An 11269-nucleotide genomic window follows, 5' to 3' on the forward strand; every position below is an offset into this window, starting at 1 on the left:
TCCGCTGGGAGCGGTCCTATGCCGAGCCTTTCCTGCGCCCTTTCCTAGCCTGAGCCGCCCGTGCTTACAGCGAGCTCGGAGTCCGCTCCGGTCCATCCTGTCCCCCCCCATCCTATCAAAAAGAGGAGTTTAAGGTCTCATCCCCGCTGGTGTTATGATTAAATTAGGTATGAAAACTACTTTATGTCAGCAGCAGGATTTGACCACGGGATTGGGGAAGATACTGCTCTTGAATGTGGCGCCTTACACCGCTCGGCCATTCTGGCAGCCTCCGGAACACGTCTCTGGAGGCTGACTGCCACCTCGCGAAACAGGGAGAGTTCACACTGTTCTCTACTGGACATTTAGGCATGTGCCCAGAGACAGGTTGAAAGGACAGATGCATGTATGTACCAGAGTGAGCTCCCGAAAGACTGATGGGGACATAAGACTGGGGTAGAGCGAGAGATGGAGAAAGAGAAAGGTGCCTGTGTCGAGTCAGCAGCAGAGAAAATGAAACAAAGGGGCCTCCTGGGATAACCACACACTACTTCCTCACAAAGAACACACAGAGGCTGTGTGAAATGACATAGGCACATCAGCCTGGCTATCTCAGTCGGTACAGCATGAGACTCTTAATCTCAGGGTCGTGGGTTTGAGCCCCATGTTGGGCGTGATGCTTTTTAAAGGCTTCTCCATTTTCGGATTTAACATTAATTCTCACCTTTTTCAGATATTTCGCTGAGGCTTAAAACTACACACACACACATCCTGCAGTTTGCCACAGGACTCCACACAACGCAACACTTCCCGCCCTGGGAGGCGCCGCTGGGAGCGGTCCTAGGCCAAGCCTTTCCTGTGCCCTTTCCTAGCCTGAGCCGCCCGTGCTTACAGCGAGCTCGGAGTCCGCTCCGCTCCGTCCTGTCCCACCCATCCTTTCAAAAAGAGGATTTTAAGGTCTCATCCCCGCTGGTGTTATGATTAAAGTAGGTATGAAAAGTACTTTATGTCAGCAGCGGGATTTGATCACAGGACTGGGGAAGATACTGCTCTTGAATGTGGCACCTTACACCGCTCAGCCATTCCGACAGCCTGCGGAACACGGCTCTGGAGGCTGACTGCCACCTCGCGACACAGGGAGAGTTCACACTGTTCTCTACTGGACATTTAAGTATGTGCCCAGAGACAGGTTGAGAGGACAGATGCATGTATGTACCAGAGTGAGCTTGTAGGAAAGTACCATCTTGCCTGGCATGTTACCCCCATTTTTCACTGTATATATGTTATTTTAGTTGTATGTGTCACTGGGACCCTGTTCTCCAGGGCCCCAGTGCTCATAAGTGTGCCTGAATGTGTTACCTGTGTAGTGACTAACTGTCTCACTGAGGCTCTGCTAATCAGAACCTCAGTGGTTATGCTCTCTCATTTCTTTCAAATTGTCACTAACAGGCTAGTGACCAATTTTACCAATTTATATTGGCTTACTGGAACACCCTTATAATTCCCTAGGATATGGTACTGAGGTACCCAGGGTATTGGGGTTCCAGGAGATCCCTATGGGCTGCAGCATTTCTTTTGCCACCCATAGGGAGCTCTGACAATTCTTACACATGCCTGCCACTGCAGCCTGAGTGAAATAACGTCCATGTTATTTCACAGCCATTTTACACTGCACTTAAGTAATTTATAAGTCACCTATATGTCTAACCTTTACCTGGTAAAGGTTAGGTGCAAAGTTACTTAGTGTGAGGGCACCCTGGCACTAGCCAAGGTGCCCCCACATTGTTCATGGCCAATTCCCTGAACTTTGTGAGTGCGGGGACACCCTTACACGCGTGCACTACATATAGGTCACTACCTATATGTAGCTTCACAATGGTAACTCCGAATATGGCCATGTAACATGCCTAAGATCATGGAATTGCCCCCTCTATGCCATCCTGGCATTATTGGGACAATTCCATGATCCCAGTGGTCTGTAGCACAGACCCTTGTTACTGCCAAACTGCCTTTCCTGGGGTTTCACTGCAGCTGCTGCCAACCCCTCAGACAGGTTTCTGCCCCCCTGGGGTCAAGCCAGGCTTGTCCCAGGATGGCAGAACAAAGGACTTCCTCTGAGAGAGGGTGTTACACCCTCTCCCTTTGGAAAATGGTTTGAAGGCAGGGGAGGAGTAGCCTCCCCCAGCCTCTGGAAATGCTTTCTTGGGCACAGATGTGCCCAATTCTGCATAGGCCAGTCTACACCGGTTCAGGGACCCCTTAGCCCCTGCTCTGGCGCGAAACTGGACAAAGGAAAGGGGAGTGACCACTCCCCTGACCTGCACCTCCCCTGGGAGGTGTCCAGAGCTCCTCCAGTGTGCTCCAGACCTCTGCCATCTTGGAAACAGAGGTGCTGCCAGCACACTGGACTGCTCTGAGTGGCCAGTGCCACCAGGTGACGTCAGAGACTCCTTCTGATAGGCTCCTTCAGGTGTTAGTAGCCTATCCTCTCTCCTAGGTAGCCAACCCCTCTTTTCTGGCTATTTAGGGTCTCTGTCTCTGGGGAAACTTTAGATAACGAATGCAAGAGCTCATCAGAGTTCCTCTGCATCTCTCTCTTCACCTTCTGCCACAGAATCGCCTGCTGACTGCGCTGGAAGCCTGCAAAACTGCAACATAGTAGCAAAGACGACTACTGCAACTCTGTAACGCTGATCCTGCCGCCTTCTCGACTGTTTTCCTGCTCGTGCATGCTGTGGGGGTAGTCTGCCTCCTCTCTGCACCAGAAGCTCCGAAGAAATCTCCCGTGGGTCGACGGAATCTTCCCCCTGCAACCGCAGGCACCAAAAAGCTGCATTACCGGTCCCTTGGGTCTCCTCTCAGCACGACGAGCGAGGTCCCTCGAATCCAGAAACTCTGTCCTAGTGACTCCCACAGTCCAGTGACTCTTCAGTCCAAGTTTGGAGGAGGTAAGTCCTTGCCTCCCCACGCCAGACTGCATTGTTGGAAACCGCGACTTTTGCAACTACTCCGGCTTCCGTGCACTTTCGTCGGAAATCCTTTGTGCACAGCCAAGCCTGGGTCCACGGCACTCTAACCTGCATTGCACGACTTCCTAAGTTGGTCTCCGGCGACGTGGGACTCCTTTGTGCAACTTCGGCATGCACCGTTTCACGCATCCTCGTAGTGCCTGCTTCTGGCACTTTTCTGGGTGCTACCTGCTGCTGAGAGGGCTCCTTGTCTTGCTCGACGGCTCCTCTCTCTCCTGGTCCAATTTGCGACCTTCTGGTCCCTCCTGGGCCGCAGCAGCGTCCAAAAACGCTAACCGCACGATTTGCAGCTAACAAGGCTTGTTGGCGTTCTTTCGGCGGGAAAACACTTCTGCACGACTCTCCACGGCGAGTAAAATCCGTCCACCAAAAGGGAAGGTTCTAGCCCTTTTCGTTCTTGCAGAAACCTCAGCTTCTTCTGTCCAGTAGAAGCTTCTTTGCACCCACAGCTGGCATTTCCTAGGCATCTGCCCATCTCCGACTTGCTTGTGACTTTTGGACTTGGTCCCCTTGTTCCACAGGTACCCTAGATTGGAAATCCACAGTTGTTGCATTGTTGGTTTGTGTCTTTCCTGCATTATTCCTCTATCACGACTTCTTTGTCTTTTGGGGAACTTCAGTGCACTTTGCACTCACTTTTCAGGGTCTTGGGGAGGGCTATTTTTCTAACTCTCACTATTTTCTAATAGTCCCAGCGACCCTCTACAAGGTCACATAGGTTTGGGGTCCATTCGTGGTTCACATTCCACTTTTGGAATATATGGTTTGTGTTGCCCCTATCCCTATGTGTCCCCATTGCATCCTATTGTAACTATACATTGTTTGCACTGTTTTCTAATACTATACTGCATATTTTTGGTATTGTGTACATATAACTTGTGTATATTTGCTATCCTCATACTGAGGGTACACTCTAAGATACTTTGGCATATTGTCATAAAAATAAAGTACCTTTATTTTTAGTATAACTGTGTATTGTGTTTTCTTATGATATTGTGCAAGTGACACTTGTGGTACTGTAGTAGCTTCACACGTCTCCTAGTTCAGCCTAAGCTGCTCTGCTAAGCTACCATTATCTATCAGCCTAAGCTGCTAGACACCCTATACACTAATAAGGGATAACTGGGCCTGGTGCAAGGTGCAAGTACCCCTTGGTACTCACTACAAGCCAGTCCAGCCTCCTACAGAGCTCCAGAGAGACTGATGGGGACATAAGACTGGGGTAGAGCGAGAGATGGAGAAAAAGAAAGGTGCCTGTGTCGAGTCAGCAGCAGAGAAAAGGAAACAAAGGGGCCTCCTGGGATAACCACACACTACTTCTTCACAAAGAACACACAGAGGGTGTGTGAAATGACATAGGAACAGCAGCCTGGCTAGCTCAGTCGGTACAGCATGATACTCTTAATCTCAGGGTCGTGGGTTTGAGCCCCACGTTGGGTGTGATGCTTTTTAAAGGCTTCTCCATTTTCGGGTTTAACATTAACTCTCACCTTTTTTCAGATATTTCGCTGAGGCTTAAAACTACACTAACACACATCCTGCAGTTTGCCTCACGATTCCCACAGTACTCCACACAACGCAGCACTTCCTGCCCTGGGAGGCACCGCTGGGAGCGGTCCTAGGCCAAGCCTTTCCTGCGCCCTTTCCTAGCCTGAGCCGCCCGTGCTTACAGCGAGCTCGGAGTCCGCTCCGGTCTGTCCTGTCCCCCCCATCCTTTCAAAAAGAGGAGTTTAAGGTCTCATCCCCGCTGGTGTTATGATTAAAGTAGGTATGAAAACTACTTTATGTCGGCAGTGGGATTTGATCACAGGACTGGGGAAAAAACTGCTCTTGAATGTGGCACCTTACACCGCTCGGCCATTCCGGCAGCCTCCGGAACACGGCTCTGGAGGCTGACTGCCACCTCGCGAAACAGGGAGAGTTCACACTGTTCTCTACTGGACATTTAAGTATGTGCCCAGAGACAGGTTGAGAGGACAGATGCATGTATGTACCAGAGTGAGCTCCAGAGAAACTGATGAGGACAAAAGACTGGGGTAGAGCGAGAGATGGAGAAAGAGAAAGGTGCCTGTGTCGAGTCAGCAGCAGAGAAAATGAAGCAAAGGGGCCTCCTGGGATAACCACACACTACTTCCTCACAAAGAACACACAGAGGGTGTGTGAAATGACATAGGCACAGCAGCCCGGCTAGCTCAGTCGGTAGAGCATGAGACTCTTAATCTCAGGGTTGTGGGTTCGAGCCCCATGTTGGGCGTGATGCTTTTTAAAGGCTTCTCCATTTTCGGGTTTAACATTAACTCTCACCTTTTTCAGATATTTCGCTGAGGCTTAAAACTACACACACACACATCCTGCAGTTTGCCTCACGATTCCCACAGGACTCCACACAATGCAGCACTTCCCGCCCTAGGATACGCCGCTGTGAGCGGTCCTAGGCCGAGCCTTTCCTGCGACCATTCCTAGCCTGAGCCGTCCGTGCTTACAGCGAGCTCGGAGTCCGCTCCGGTCCGTCCTGTCCCCCCCACCATCCTTTCAAAAAGAGGAGTTTAAGGTCTCATCCCCGCTGGTGTTATGATTAAAGTAGGTATGAAAACTACTTTATGTCAGCAGCGGGATTTGATCACAGGACTGGGGAAAATACTGCTTTTGAATGTGGCGCCTTACACCGCTCAGCCATTCCGGCAGCCTCCGGAACACGCCTCTGGAGGCTGACTGCCACCTCGCGAAAAATGGGAGAGTTCACACTGTTCTCTACTGGACATTTAAGTATGTGCCCACAGACAGGTTGAGAGGACAGATGCATGTATGTACCAGAGTGAGCTCCAGAGAGACTGATGAGGACATAAGACTGGGGTAGAGCGAGAGATGGAGAAAGAGAAAGGTGCCTGTGTCGAGTCAGCAGCAGAGAAAATTAAACAAAGGGGCCTCCTGGGATAACCACACACTACTTCCTCACAAAGAACACACAGAGGGTGTGTGAAATGCCATAGGCACAGCAGCCCGGCTAGCTCAGTCGGTAGAGGATGACACTCTTAATCTCAGGGTCGTGGGTTTGAGCCCCACGTTGGGCATGATGCTTTTTAAAGGCTTCTCCATTTTCGGGTTTAACATTAACTCTCACCTTTTTCCGATATTTCACTGAGGCTTAAAACTACACACACACACATCCTGCAGTTTGCCTCACGATTCCCACAGGACTCCACACAACGCAGCACTTCCCGCCCTGGGAGGCGCCGCTGGGAGCGGTCCTAGGCCGAGCCTTTCCTGCGCCCTTTCCTAGCCTGAGCCGCCCGTGCTTACAGCGAGCTCGGAGTCCGCTCCGGTCCGTCTTGTTCCCCCCCATCCTTTCAAAAAGAGGAGTTTAAGGTCTCATCCCCTCTGGTGTTATGTTTAAAGTAGGTATGAAAACTACTTTATGTCAGCAGCGGAATCTGATAACAGGACTGGGGAAGATACTGCTCTTGAATGTGGCGCCTTACACCGCTCGGCCATTCCGGCAGCCTCTGGAGTATAGCTCTGGAGGCTGACTGCCACCTCGCGAAACAGGGAGCGTTCACACTGTTCTCTACTGGACATTTAAGTATGTGCCCAGAGACAGGTTGAGAGGACAGATGCATGTATGTACCAGAGTGAGCTTCAGAGAGACTGATGGGGACATAAGACTGGGGTAGAGCGAGAGATGGGGAAAGAGAAAGGTGCCTGTGTTGAGTCAGCAGCAGGGAAAATGAAACAAAGGGGCCTCCTGGGATAACCACACACTACTTCCTCACAAAGAACACACAGAGGGTGTGTGAAATGACATAGGCACAGCAGCCCGGCTAGCTCAGTCGGTAGAGCATGAGACTCTTAATCTCAGGGTTGTGGGTTCGAGCCCCACGTAGGGCGTGATGCTTTTTAAAGGCTTCTCCATTTTCAGGTTTAACATTAACTCTCACCTTTTTCAGATATTTCGCTGAGGCTTAAAACTACACACACACACACATCCTGCAGGTTGCCTCACGATTCCCACAGGACTCCACACAGCGCAGCACTTCCCACCCTGGGAGGCGCCGCTGGGAGCGGTCCTAGGCCGAGCCTTTCCTGCGCCCTTTCCTAGCCTGAGCCGCCCGTGCTTACAGCGAGCTCAGGGTCCGCTCCGGTCCGTCCTGTCCCCCCCATCCTTTCAAAAAGAGGAGTTTAAGGTCTCATCCCCGCTGGTGTTATGATTAAAGTAGGTATGAAAACTACTTTATGTCGGCAGCGGGATTTGATCACAGGACTGGGGAAAATACTGCTCTTGAATGTGGCACCTTACACCGCTCGGCCATTCCGGCAGCCTCCGGAACACGGCTCTGGAGGCTGACTGCCACCTCACGAAACAGGGAGAGTTCACACTGTTCTCTACTGGACATTTCAGTATGTGCCCAGAGACAGGTTGAGAGGACAGATGCATGTATGTACCAGAGTGAGCTCCAGAGAGACTGATGGGGACATAAGACTGGGGTAGAGCGAGAGATGGAGAAAGAGAAAGGTGCCTGTGTCGAGTCAGCAGCAGAGAAAATGAAACAAAGGGGCCTCCTTGGATAACCACACACTACTTCCTCACAAAGAACAAACAGAGGGTGTGTGAAAAGACACAGGCACAGCAGCCTGGCTAGCTCAGTCAGTAGAGCATGAGACTCTTAATCTCAGGGTTGTGGGTTCGAGCCCCATGTTGGGTGTGATGCTTTTTAAAGGCTTCTCCATTTTCGGGTTTAACATTAACTCTCACCTTTTTCCGATATTTCGCTGAGGCTTAAAACTACACACACACACATTCTGCAGTTTGCCTCACGATTCCCACAGGACTCCACACAACGCAGCACTTCCCGCCCTGGGAGGCGCCGCTGGGAGCGGTCCTAGGCCGAGCCTTTCCTGCGCCCTTTCCTAGCCTGAGCCGCCCGTGCTTACAGCGAGCTCGGAGTCCTCTCCAGTCCGTCTTGTTCCCCCCCCATCCTTTCAAAAAGAGGAGTTTAAGGTCTCATCCCCGCTGGTGTTATGAATAAAGTAGGTATGAAAACTACTTTATCTCAGCAGCGGGATCTGATCACAGGACTGGGGAAGATACTGCTCTTGAATGCGGCGCCTTACACCGCTCGGCCATTCCAGCAGCCTCCGGAGTATAGCTCTGGAGGCTGACTGCCACCTCGCGAAACAGGGAGCGTTCACACTGTTCTCTACTGGACATTTAAGTATGTGCCCAGAGACAGGTTGAGAGGACAGATGCATGTATGTACCAGAGTGAGCTCCAGAGAGACTGATGGGGACATAAGACTGGGGTAGAGCGAGAGATGGAGAAAGAGAAAGGTGCCTGTGTCGAGTCAGCAGCAGGGAAAATGAAACAAAGGGGCCTCCTGGGATAACCACACACTACTTCCTCACAAAGAACACACAGAGGGTGTGTGAAATGACATTGGCGCAGCAGCCCGGCTAGCTCAGTCGGTAGAGAATGAGACTCTTAATCTCAGGGTTGTGGGTTCGAGCCCTACGTAGGGTGTGATGCTTTTTAAAGGCTTCTCCATTTTCAGGTTTAACATTAACTCTCACCTTTTTCAGATATTTCGCTGAGGCTTAAAACTACACACACACACACATCCTGCAGTTTGCCTCACGATTCCCACAGGACTCCACACAACGCAGCACTTCCCACCCTGGGAGGCGCCGCTGGGAGCGGTCCTAGGCCGAGCCTTTCCTGCGCCCTTTCCTAGTCTGAGCCGCCCGTGCTTACAGCGAGCTCGGAGTCCGCTCCGGTCCGTCCTGTCCCCCCCATCCTTTAAAAAAGAGGAGTTTAAGGTCTCATCCCCGCTGGTGTTATGATTAAAGTAGGTATGAAAACTACTTTATGTCGGCAGCGGGATTTGATCACAGGACTGGGGAAAATACTGCTCTTGAATGTGGCACCTTACACCGCTCGGCCATTCCGGCAGCCTCCGGAACACGCCTCTGGAGGCTGACTGCCACCTCGCGAAACAGGGAGAGTTCACACTGTTCTCTACTGGACATTTCAGTATGTGCCCAGAGACAGGTTGAGAGGACAGATGCATGTATGTACCAGAGTAAGCTCCAGAGAGACTGATGGGGACATAAGACTGGGGTAGAGCGAGAGATGGAGAAAGAGAAAGGTGCCTGTGTTGAGTCAGCAGCAGAGAAAATGAAACAAAGGGGCCTCCTTGGATAACCACACACTACTTCCTCACAAAGAACAAACAGAGGGAGTGTGAAATGACACAGGTACAGCAGCCTGGCTAGCTCAGTCAGTAGAGCATGAGACTCTTAATCTCAGGGTTGTGGGTTCGAGACCCATGTTGGGTGTGATGCTTTTTAAAGGCTTCTCCATTTTCGGGTTTAACATTAACTCTCTCCTTTTTCAGATATTTCGCTGAGGCTTAAAACTACACACACACACACATCCTGCAGTTTCCTCACGATTCCCAGAGGACTCCACACAACGCAGCACTTCCCGCCCTGGGAGGCGCCTCTGGGAGCGGTCCTAGGCCGAGCCTTTCCTGCGCCCTTTCCTAGCCTGAGCCACCCGTGCTTACAGCGAGCTCGGAGTCCGCTCCGGTCCGTCCTGCCCTCCCCCCCCCCCCCCCATCCTTTCAAAAAGAGGAATTTAAGGTCTCATCCCTGCTGGTGTCATGATTAAAGTTGGTATGAAAACTACTTTATGTCAGCAGCGGGATTTGATCACAGGACTGGGGAAGATATTGCTCTTGAATGTGGCATCTTACACCGCTCGGCCATTTCGGCAGCCTCCGGAACACAGCTCTGGAGGCTGACTGCCACCTCGCAAAACAGGGAGAGTTCACACTGTTCTCTACTGGACATTTAAGTATGTGCCCAGAGACAGGTTGAGAGGACAGATGCATGTATGTACCAGAGTGAGCTCCAGAGAAACTGATGGGGACATAAGACTGGGGTAGAGCGAGCGATGGAGAAAGAGAAAGGTGCCTGTGTCGAGTCAGCAGCAGAGAAAATAAAACAAAGGGGCCTCCTGGGATAACCACACACTACTTCCTCACAAAGAACACACAGAGGGTGTGTGAAATCATATAGGAACAAAAGCCCGGCTAGCTCAGTCGGTAGAGCATGAGACTCTTAATCTCAGGGTCGTGGGTTCGAGCCCCACGTTGGGTGTGATGCTTTTAAAAGGCTTCTCCATTTTCGGGTTTAACATTAACTCTCACCTTTTTCAGATATTTCACTGAGGCTTAAAACTACACACACACACACACATCCTGCAGTTTGCCTCACGATTCCCACAGAACTCCACACAACGCAGCACTTCCCACCCTGGGAGGCGCCGCTGGGAGCGGTCCTAGGCCGAGCCTTTCCTGCGCCCTTTCCTAGCCTGAGCCGCCCGTGCTTACAGCGAGCTCGGAGTCCGCTCCGGTCCGTCCTGTCCCCCCCCCCATCCTTTCAAAAAGAGTAGTTTAAGGTCTCATCCCCGTTGGTGTTATGATTAAAGTAGGTATGAAAACTACTTTATGTCAGCAGCGGGATTTGATCACGGGACTGGGGAAGACACTGCTCTTGAATGTGGCGCCTTACACCGCTCAGCCATTCTGGCAGCCTCCGAACACAGCTCTGGAGGCTGACTGCCACCTCGCGAAACAGGGAGAGTTCACACTGTTCTCTACTGGACATTTAAGTATGTGCCCAGAGACAGGTTGAGAGGACAGATGCATGTATGTACCAGAGTGAGCACCAGAGAGACTGTTTTTTTTTTTTTTAAATCTCTTTATTGAACGCAAACTGCACACATCAATACAATAGCTGTACGTTATTTTGCAATACATTTACATACTTGTATAATTTTACACAGCATTGCCACTACGAGAGGTGTGAAAAAGAAAGGAGGGGAGAGGGGAATTGGAAGAGGAAAGCAGGGATATCAGGAAGGGAGAACTTTAACAGCTAATCTTAATAATGCGAGAGAGTTAAGGGCGTTGTAAAAGGAGAATACAGTGACATTTAACATGCGAGCTGTTATTAGGGCTGATTGCAGCTTACGGGGTCTGGCCAGACATTGACGATATCCGTATCTAATATAGTAATCAGTTCAGGGGTGTAAAGAGTGTCTGTGGTGTTGACGGGTTCAGGGGCAGGACTATTTTACTTGTTGTGATTGTGTGTTACAGGCATGTATAAGCGTGTGGGGAGTGATTGGGCACAGGTAAGAGATGTCTTTCGAGGAAGAGGAAGGATAATAGTAATGAGTGTGTTTAAGGACAAACCGAAGT

At 50.9% G+C, this 11269-nt stretch overlaps 1 non-coding gene across 1 annotated transcript; it reads left to right on the forward strand.

The window, feature by feature from the left end:
- Positions 1-10090: 10090 nt before the first annotated feature.
- Positions 10091-10163, forward strand: TRNAK-CUU (transfer RNA lysine (anticodon CUU)). Its single transcript has one exon. It is a non-coding gene; the product is annotated as a tRNA-Lys (tRNA).
- Positions 10164-11269: the final 1106 nt, after the last annotated feature.

Source organism: Pleurodeles waltl, chromosome 6 (genome assembly GCF_031143425.1).
Source record: "Pleurodeles waltl isolate 20211129_DDA chromosome 6, aPleWal1.hap1.20221129, whole genome shotgun sequence".
Classification (NCBI taxonomy): Eukaryota; Metazoa; Chordata; class Amphibia; order Caudata; family Salamandridae; genus Pleurodeles; species Pleurodeles waltl.